Below are 10567 nucleotides of genomic sequence, written 5' to 3'. Positions count from 1 at the left end.
ACTTGTGGGATCTTCGTTCCTGACCAGATATTAAGCCCTGAGCATTTGTAGTGGGAGCACTGACTCTAAGACCCTAGATTACCAGAGAACTAACCTAGGGAGTATCAAAAAGTGAGAACTCACACAAACGAAACCACTTGAATACAGACCCAGCATCACTCAACCACTAGTAGCACACTGTGCAGGGGGCTTCATCTAAACAACGAACAAGACAAAAATACAAATCCAATTATCAGCAGACACAACTACCACCTCACTCAGCCCTGCTCATCAGAGGAAAAACAAACAAACAAAAACTCAACCCAAATCTCACCCTGTAGGAAGCTTACACAAACCACTGGACCAACCTTAGGAGGGCAGAAAACAAAAGGAAGAAAGAATTCAACCTTCTTCATGGAAAGAATTCAACTTTCCTTGAAGCCAGGGAAAAGGAGACCTCAAACACAATAAGTTAAAAAAAATAATAATGAAAAGGCAAAGGAATACTAACCAAATGAAGGAACAAACTAGAAACACAGAAGTCCAAATAAATGAAGAGAAAATAGGCAAACTACTTGAAAAGGAATTCAGAATAATGGTAGTAAAGATGATCAAAAACCTTGAAAACAAAGTGGAGAAAATGCAAGAATCAATTAACAAAGACCTAGAAGGATTAAAGAATAAACATGCAGAGACAAACAACAGAATTACTGAAATTAAAAATACTCTAGAAAGAATCAATAGCAGAATATTTGAAGCAGAACAAATCTGAGCTGGAAGAGAAAATGGTGTAAATAACTTCTGAAGGGCAGAAAAAAGTAAAAAAAATGAAAAGAGCTGAGGACAGTCTCAGAGACCTCTGGGACCATATCAAACGCACCAACATTCAAATTATAGGGGTCCTAGAAGAAGAAGAGAAAGAGAAAGGGTATGAGAAAATTTCTGAAGAGATTATAGTTGAAAATTTCCCCAACATGGAAAAGGAAATAGTCAATCAAGTCCAAGAGGCACAAAGGGCTCCATACAGGATAAACCCAAGGAGAAACATCCCAAGACACATACTAATCAAACTAATAACGACTAAACACAAAGAAAAAATACTAAAAGCAGCAAGGGAGAAGAAACAAGTAACATACAAGGTAAATCCATACGCTTAACACCTGATCTTTCAGCAGAAACTCTGCAGGCCAGAAGGGAATGGCAGGATATATTTAAAGTACTGAAAGGGAAAAATCTACAACCATGATAACTGTACCCAGCAAGGATCTCATTCAAAATTGATGGAGAAATAAAAAGCTTTTCAGTAGCACCAAACCACCTTTACAACAAATGTTAAAGGGACTTATATAGTCAAGAAATACAAGAGAAGAAAAAAGATCTACAAAATCAACTTCAAACAATTAATAAAATGGCACTGGGAACATATATATCAATAATTAATTTAAATGTAAATGGATTAAATGCTCCAACCAAAAGACACTGGCTGGCTGAATGGATACAAAAACAAGACCCATATATATGCTATCTCCAAGAAACATACTTCAGATCTAAAGATACATATAAACTGAAAGTGAAATGATGGAAAAACATATTCCATGCAAATGGGAAGCAAAAGAAAGCTGGAGTAGCAATCCTCATACCAGACAAAATAGACCTTAAAATAAAGAAGATTATGAGATAAGAAAGGACACTACCTAATGATCAAGGGATCAATCCAAGAGGAAGAACATAACAACTGTAAATATCTATGCACCTAACATAGGAACACCTCAATACATAAGACAAACACTAACAGACATAAAAGCAGAAATTGACAGTAACACAATAACAGCAGGAGACTTTAACACCCCCCTCACACCAATGGATAGATCATCAAAACAGAAAATTAATAAGGAAACACAAGTCTTAAATGACACATTAGATGAGATGGATCTCATTGATATCTTGAGGACATTCCATCCAAATGCAGAAAAATATACCTTCTTCTCAAGTGTACATGGGACATTCTCCAGGACAGACCACATCTTGTGTCACAAATCAAACCTCAGTAAATTTAAGAAAACTGAAATTGTATCAAGCATCTTCTCTGACCACAATGCTATAAGACTAGATACCAATTACAAGAAAAAAACTGTAAGAAACATATATACCTGGAGATTAATACATTTCTTAATAACCAACAGGTTACTGAAGAAATCAAAAGGGAAATTAAAAATTCCTACAAACAAATGAAAATGAAAACATGACAACTCAAAACCTGTGGGATGCAGCAAAAGTAGTTCTAAGAGGGAAGTGTATAGTAATACAATCCTACCTCAAGAAACAAGAAAAACCTTGAGCAGACAACCTAACTTTACACCTAAAACAACCGGAAAAAGAACAAAAAAACCCTAAAATTAGTAGAAAGAATAAATAGACAGATTCTTAGAAAAGTCCAAGCTTCCAAGACTGAACAAGAAAGAAACAGAAATTATGAACCACCCAATTAAAAGCACTGAAATGAATCTGTGATCAAAAATCTCCCAAAAAACAAAAGCCCAGGACCAAATGGCTTCACAGGAGAATTCTATCAAACATTTCGAGAAGAGCTAATGCCTATCCTTCTAAAACTTTCAAAAAATTGCAGAGGAAGGAACACTTCCAAACTCATTCTGCGAGGCCACCATCATTTTGATATCAAAACCAGACAAAGACAACACAGAAAAAGAAAACCACAGGCCAGTATCACTGATGAACACAGATGCAAAAATCCTCAACAAAATTTTAGCAAACAGAATTCAGCAACACATCAAAAAGCTCATACACCATGATCAAGTTGGGTTTATTCCAGGGATGCAAGGATTCTTTAATATATGCTAATCAATCAATGTGATACACCATATTAACAAATTGAAAGATAAAAACAATATGATAATCTCAAAAGATGCAGAAAAAGCCTTTGACAAAATTCAGCTCCCATTTATGATTAAAACTCTTCAAAAACTGGGCACAGAAGGAACCTACCTGACACAGTAAAGGCCATATATGATAAGTCTACAGCAAACATTATTCTCAATGGTGAGAAACTGATAGCACTCCCCCTGAGATCAGGAACAAGACAAGGGTGTCCACTTTTGTCACTATTATTCAACGTAATTCTGGAAATCCTAGCCACAGCAATCAGAGAAGAAAAAGAAATAAAAGGAGTCCAGATCAGAAAAGAAGTAAAGCTCTCACTGTTTGCAGATGAAATGATACTGCACACAGAAAACCCTAAAGATAGTATCATAAAATTACTAGAGCTAATTTAGCAAAGTTTCAGTATATAAAATCAATACACAGAAGTCACTTGCATTTCTATATACTAACAATGCAAATTCAGAAAGAGAAATTAAGGCATCAATCCCATTCACCATTGCAACAAAAATAATTAAATATCTAGGAATAAACCTACCTAAAGAGACAAAAGAACTGTATGCAGAAAATTATAAGACACTAGTAAAAGAAATCAGAGACAACATAAACAGATGGAGAGATATTCCATGTTCCTGGGCAGGAAAAATCAATATTGTGAACATGGCTATACTACCAATCACAATCTACAGAGTCAATGTGATCACTATCAAATTATCAATGGCATTTTTCACAGAACTAGAACCAAAAATTTCACAATTCATATGGAAACACAAAAGACCCCGAATAGCCAAAGCAGTCTTGGAAAAGAAGAATGGAGCTGGAGGAATCAACCTTCCTGACTTCAGATTATACTACAAAGCTACAGTCATCAAGACATTATGGTACTGGCACAAAAACAGAAATAGAGACCATTGGAACAAGACAGAAAGCCCAGAAATAAACCCATGCACCTATGGGTACCCTATTTTTGACAAAGGAGGCAAGAATATACAGTGGGGCAAAGGCAGCCTTTTCAATAAATGGTGCTGGGAAAACTGGACAGCTACATGTAAAAGAATGAAATTAGAATACTTCCTAATACCATATACAAATATAAACTCAAAATGGATTAAAGACCTAAATGTAAGACCAGATATTATAAAACTCTTAGAGGAAAACATAGGCAGAACACTTGATATAAATCAAAGCAAGATCCTCTATGACCCACCTATCCTAGAGTAATGGAAATAAAAACAAAAGTAAACAAGGGGGACCTGATTAAACTTAAAAGCTTTTGCACAGCAAAAGAAATTGTAAGCAAGGTGATAAGACAACCCTCAGAATGGGAGAAAGTAATAGCAAATGAAACAACTGACAAAGGATTAACTTCCAAAATATACAAGCAGCTCATGCAACTGATTGCCAGAAAGGCAAGCAACCCAATCAAAAAGTGGGAAAGAGACCTAAACAGACATTTCTCCAAAGAAGACATACAGCTGGCTAACAAACACATGAAAAGATGCTCAACATTGCTCATTATTAAATAAATGCAAATCAAAACTACAATGAAATATCACCTCAAACCAGTCAGAATGGCCATAATCAAAAAGTCTAGAAACAATAAATGCTGGAGAGGGTGTGGAGAAAAGGGACCACTCTTGCACTGTTGGTGGGGATGTAAATTAATACAACCACTGTGGAAGACGGTATAGCGATTCCTTAAAAAACTAGGAATAAAACCACCATATGACCCAGCAGTCCCACTCCTAGGCATATACCCTGAGGAAACCAAAACTGAAAAAGCCATTTTTATCCCAATGTTCACTGCAGCACTATTTACAATAGCTAGGACATGGAAGAAACCTAGATGTCCATTGACAGATGAATGGATAAAGAAGTTGTGGCACAAATACACAACGGAATAGTACTCAGCCATAAAAAGGAATGCATTTGAGTTAGTTCTAATGAGGCGGATGAACCTAGAACCTACTATACAGAGGGAAGTAAGTCAGAAAGAGAAAAATAAATATTGTATTCTAATGCATATATATGGAATCTAGAAAAAATGGTACTGAAGAACTTATTTCAGTCAGTCAGTTCACTCACTCAGTCATGTTTGACCCTTTGTGATCCCATGGACTGCAGCATGCCAGGTCTCCCTGTCCATTACCAACTCCCAGAGTTTACCCAAACTCATGTCCAAGTCAGTGATGCCATCCAACCATCTCATCCTCTGTCATCCCCTTCTCCTCCTGCCTTCAATCTTTCCCAGCATCAGGGTCTTTTCCAAGGAGTCAGTTCTTCACATCAGGTGGCCAAAGTACTGGAGTTTCAGCTTCAGCATCAGTCCTTCCAATGAATATTCAGGACTGATTTCCTTTAGAATGGACTGGCTGGATCTCCTTGCAGTCCAAGGGACTCTAAAGAGTCTTCCCCAACACCACAGCTCAAAAGATCAATACTTCTGCACTCAGCTTTCTTTATAGTCTAACTCTCACATCCATACATGACTACTGGAAAAATCATAACTTTGACTAGACAGATCTTTGTTGGCAATGTAATGTCTCTGCTTTTTGATATGCTGTCTAGGTTGGTCATAATTTTTCTTCCAAGGAGCAAAATATTTATTTACAAGGCAACAGTGGAGAAACAGACATAGAGAGTAGACTTATGGACATGGGGAGAGGGGAGGAGATGGTGAGACAAATGGAATGAGTAAAATGGAAACTTCTATTACTATATGTAAAATAGACAGCCAAGCGAGAATTTGCTGTATGGCTCAGGAAACTCAAACAGGGGCTCTGTATCCACCTAGAGGGGTGGGATGGTGAGGGAGATGGGAAGGAGGTTTAAAAGGGAGGGGGATATATGTATACCTATGGCTGATTCATGTTGAGGTTTGACAGAAAACAACAAAATTCGGTAAAGCAATTATCCTTCAATAAAAAATAAACAAAACAAGAAGGCACTGAGCCACTGTCTACCCCTCAGTCCAGCTGTTTTTTGGGTCTCCCTTTTGAGTATAGCAGAGAATCCCAGCCTGGATCTTATTTTGAACTGAGTTGTTAATTCAGGTAACAGGAAAAACAGTTGAGACCCTCATCTGGAGGTCGCACATTGTTGCCTTTATTATTTAAGTCAGGATATCCTGTTCTAAGGATACATGAGGGGCTTGGTCTTATATACACACTGAAGAGTCTGGGGGAGCAAATCCCCCTAAAGGGTTTCTCTCAAGCCCCCTGAGTAACTGCAGACATTCATATCCCCCAAATCTGTTAGATTTTGGATTAGGGAATTTTGAACTGTTTTCTTTCTTTCCCAAGGATCTACTTTCTCGCCACTCTTGGTATAAATAGCATTCTGAAAAATAAAGGTAACAGCAAACAGACAAACAAACAGAATCAGATAGTTCAGGAAACCAGAGCGACCGAAAAAAACCTTTCTTCCCCTCTAAAGAATATGTGTGTGGGGCAAGGGGTATGGAGGGGGGCACGTGTGTCCTATTTAAATCATAAAGAGAGTTATACTATACATTGTCTTGTAACCTTTTTTCTCTCATCTCTGATCTTGTTTCTTTGCCTACCTCTACCCCTCCTTCTTTCTGCTTCTATCCTCATTCTTTTGTGAAAGAATAAATATGTGTCTATGGTAAGAAGGGAAGGCTCAAAAACATCATGTATGACAAGGGAAAATATGTAGTGGTTAAGCCAGATTGACTCTTAGCTTTACTACTAAGTCAAATTATAATACTTAGCCTCTGTCTCCAAGCTTCTCTACCTGCAAAATAGTGGGGCAGATAATAATGGCATCTACTTCTTAGGGGTATAGACTAGATTAAATGAGATCACAATTAAAGCAGTTAGAGCAATGCCTGGGATTTGGTAGGTGCTCAATATATTTTAGTTCTTAGTTACTAAGAGCTTCTCTTTCAGTGTTTGCATATTTTAAAAATAGAGCAGTTCTCTATCTCCTTTTGCTACCATAACCCCTTCGCTGCTCTTCCTTCTCCTATAGGCTCTTCTTCCCCCTTTCCTTCCTCTTCCTGTTGTTATAAATTCTTATACTCCTCTTCCTTCTCTTACATGCCTATTCTTTTCCCATTTCCTGTAGCTGCCACTGCAGACACAACAAGCCATGAAGAACCCTGTCCCCATTCAAAGGCACTGCCACACCTTGGGTCTGTCACCATTTCCACTGGCCCAGTTCAGGCTCTCAATCAGATTGCTTCCTTGGCTGGAGACATGCCATCATGGTGGCACAATGCCTCAGGAGCCCTGGAAATGACTCACCAAAAGGGGGTGGAGACTCACTCCTGAATATCTGTGAGTCTGGGGACACCATAGGGCCTGGAGCATTATTAAACTTTTGTAACATTTTTAAATGTGTTTTTGAAGACTTGGCTCTATTCCTGAGCCTCAGAACAAAATCACGGGTACTAGGGAATAGAAAAGGAACATGGAGGATCGTCAAGGCACAAACAAGGTGCTCTAAACATACTGATTAAATTAAGAAGGGCAGGGAGCTTCACTGGTGGCTCAGTGGTAAAGAATCTTCCTGCCAGTGCAGAAGACACAGGTTTGATCTCTGATCTGCGAAGATCCCGTATGCTGCAAAGCAACTAAGCCCATGCACAACTATTGAGCTTGTGTCCTAAAGCCCGGAAGCTGCAACTACTAAAGCCTGAGCATCCTAGAGCCTATTCAGTTCAGTCACTCAGTCATGTCCGACTCTTTGGGACCCCATGAACCACAGCATGTTGGGCCTCCCTGTCTATCACCAACTCCAGGAGTTCACCCAAACTCATGTCCATCGAGTCGGTGATGCCATCCAGCCATCTCATCCTCTGTTGTCCCCTTCTCCTCTGGCCTTCAATCTTTCCCAATATCAGAGTCTTTTCAAATGAGTCAGTTCTTTGTATCAGGTGGCCAAAGGATTGGAGTTTCAGCTTCAACATCAGTCCTTCCAATGAACACCCAGGACTGATCTCCTTTAGGATGGACTGATTGGATTTCCTTGCAGTCCAAGGGACTCTCAAGAGTCTTCTCCAACATCACAGTTCAAAAGCATCAATTCTTCTGCACTCAGCTTTCTTTATAGTCCAACTCTCACATCCATACATGACACTGGAAAAACGATAGCCTTGACTAGACGGACCTTTGTTGAGAAAATAATGTCTGCTTTTTAATATGCTGTCTAGGTTGGTCATGACTTTCCTTCCAGGGAGTAAGCGTCTTTTAATTTCATGGCTACAGTCACCATCTGCAGTGATTTTGGAGCCCCCCAAATTAAAGTCTGACACTGTTTCCACTGTTTCCCCATATTTGCCATGAAGTGATGGGACCAGATGCCATGATCTTTGTTTTCTGAATGTTGAGCTTTAGGCCAACTTTTTTACTCTCCTCTTACACTTTCATCAAGAGGCTCTTTAGTTCTTCTTCACTTTCTGCCATAAGGGTGGTGTCATCTGCATATCTGAGGTTATTGATATTTCTCCCGGCAATCTTGATTCCAGCTTGTGCTTCACCCAGCCCATACTCCACAATAAAAGAAGCCACCACAATAAGAAGCCTGTGCACTGCAACTTGAGAGTAGCCCCTGCTTGTCGTAACTAGAGAAAAGCCCATGCAGCAACAAAAACCCAGCACAGCCAAAAATAAATTAATTAAATTTAAAAACTGATTTAGATTATTAAAAACAAAAAAGTTGGTAACTGCAGGGACTTCCCTGGTGGTCCAATGGTTAAGAATCCACCTGCCAATGCAGGGGACTTATGTTTAATCCCTGATTCAGGAAGATCTCACATGCTATGTAGCAACTAAGTCCGTGGGCCACAACTACTGATCCTGTATGCCCAACTACTGAAGCAGGTGCACCTTAGAGCCTGTGCTCCACCACAAGAGAAGCCACTGCAATGAGAAGCCGCAGTACTGCAAGAGAGTAGCCCCCGCTTGCCATAACTTGAGAAAAGGCCAAACAGCAACAAAGAAACAGCTCAGCCAAACATAAACAGACATACACATATATACATATTTAAGTGTCAACTGCAGGAAGTGCAATGAAGAGAGTTTGAGTTCTCTATTGCTGCCACCCAAACTACCCTGAAATTTTCTATATAAAACACCAACAGGCTCCTCCTCATCCTGCTCTTGCTTTTCCTTTCTCTCTCCCCCCACCCCCTGCCCTCCTCCTCCTCATTATTATCATCATCTAAGGGTCCTAGGGGTGGGCTGGGCTCAACTGGAGGTTTCTGACTTGGGTTTTCTCATGGCATTTAAGTCAAATGGTGACTGGGGCTGCAGTCGCCTCAAAGATTTCTCTCATATATCTGGTGACTGATGCAGCTGATGCTGGCTGTCAACTGGGACCTCAGCAGGCCAGCATACATACCAGAACACATTCGAACCCAGGAATCCAACTAGGGTCTCCTGCATTGCAGGTGGATTCTTTACCAGCTGAGCCACCAGGGAAGCCCCCATGAGAGTTATAGCCATCCATATGACAGAGAAGAGGGATCAGAATCCAGCTCCTGATGGGAAGAGTGCTTAGGAATGTAGACATGTTTTAAAACCACCACAGTCTTCAAGTTCTGAGTGCCGTGGACTATTTGGAGTATGCCAGCTGAGGGTACTGTGTTGTCAAAATTAAAGGAATATCAGACAGGGAATACATTCACTTCATTTTCACAGGAATGTATCTTTGATCCCATGTTCAAAGGTCTTCGAGCTCTCTAAGTCTCTATGTCTTAGATTATCAGCCTTCCTCTCAGGTCTGATGCCTAAAGAATAGAAGGATGAGCCACATACCACCTGTGGTCCTGTGGCCTCCCTACCAAGTTTCACAACAAATGTAATAGCCCTTACTATCTTCATTCAATATTTACCATCCCTTCCTTCTAGGGCTCACTCAAGACGGAGGAATCTGGGATCTGCTAGGGCTAGAATAGTCTACAAAGAACTGGACATACACAAACCAACCAACATCTTGTGTTCTCTCTTTCTGAGGCCATAACCACGAAAATTAGTAGCTAGAAACAAACATAAGGAAATTATCTATGCTAAATTACACACTCGCACACAACTTAGCAACTGAACACAGAGAGAATGTGCTGGCTAAGAGCACAAGCTTCCCAAAGACACAGTCCTAATCCCGGCTCTGCCACTTACTAGCTATGCATAAAGCAAATCATCTATCTTCTCACCTCCCCATCTATAAAATGGGAATGATAATAATAATGATATCCTACCCTGTCAAGGATTATACAGGATGGTATAGGGTCGGTAAACTTAAGCCTAAAAACACGTTTGTTAGAAGTAACATTTTAAAAATATTTATAACTCTATTTGACAGCTGATGTGCACCTCCCCAACCCTCTCCCCACCCTCCTACCCCCTTCACCCCCGCCAAAACAGTCATTCTAGGCACTTTGCCTTGCCCATCCAATGGGGTTGTACCAAGAATCACACAAAGTGCTCAGGCCCCAGTGTATGGTATATGTTTAGGTATGTGTATGTGTTCTTCTGATCAATAACCACTGATCTACACAGGTAACAGCTGAGGTGTCTGCTGTCTCTGTTTTTCAGCACTCTGAAGTACCTACACCATTCAGAAAGCAAAGGAATTTTCTGCTAAGATTTCCTACGGTCTGTCTGCCAAGGTACATTATACAACCATTTCTTTCTGGAGTCTCGCTGCCTCCCCATGATGGTGACAAAAA

Source organism: Ovis aries, chromosome 18 (genome assembly GCF_016772045.2).
Source record: "Ovis aries strain OAR_USU_Benz2616 breed Rambouillet chromosome 18, ARS-UI_Ramb_v3.0, whole genome shotgun sequence".
Lineage (NCBI taxonomy): Eukaryota > Metazoa > Chordata > Mammalia > Artiodactyla > Bovidae > Ovis > Ovis aries.
The sequence above is the reverse complement of the archived record's forward strand: the minus strand, read 5'-3'. Positions refer to the sequence as shown.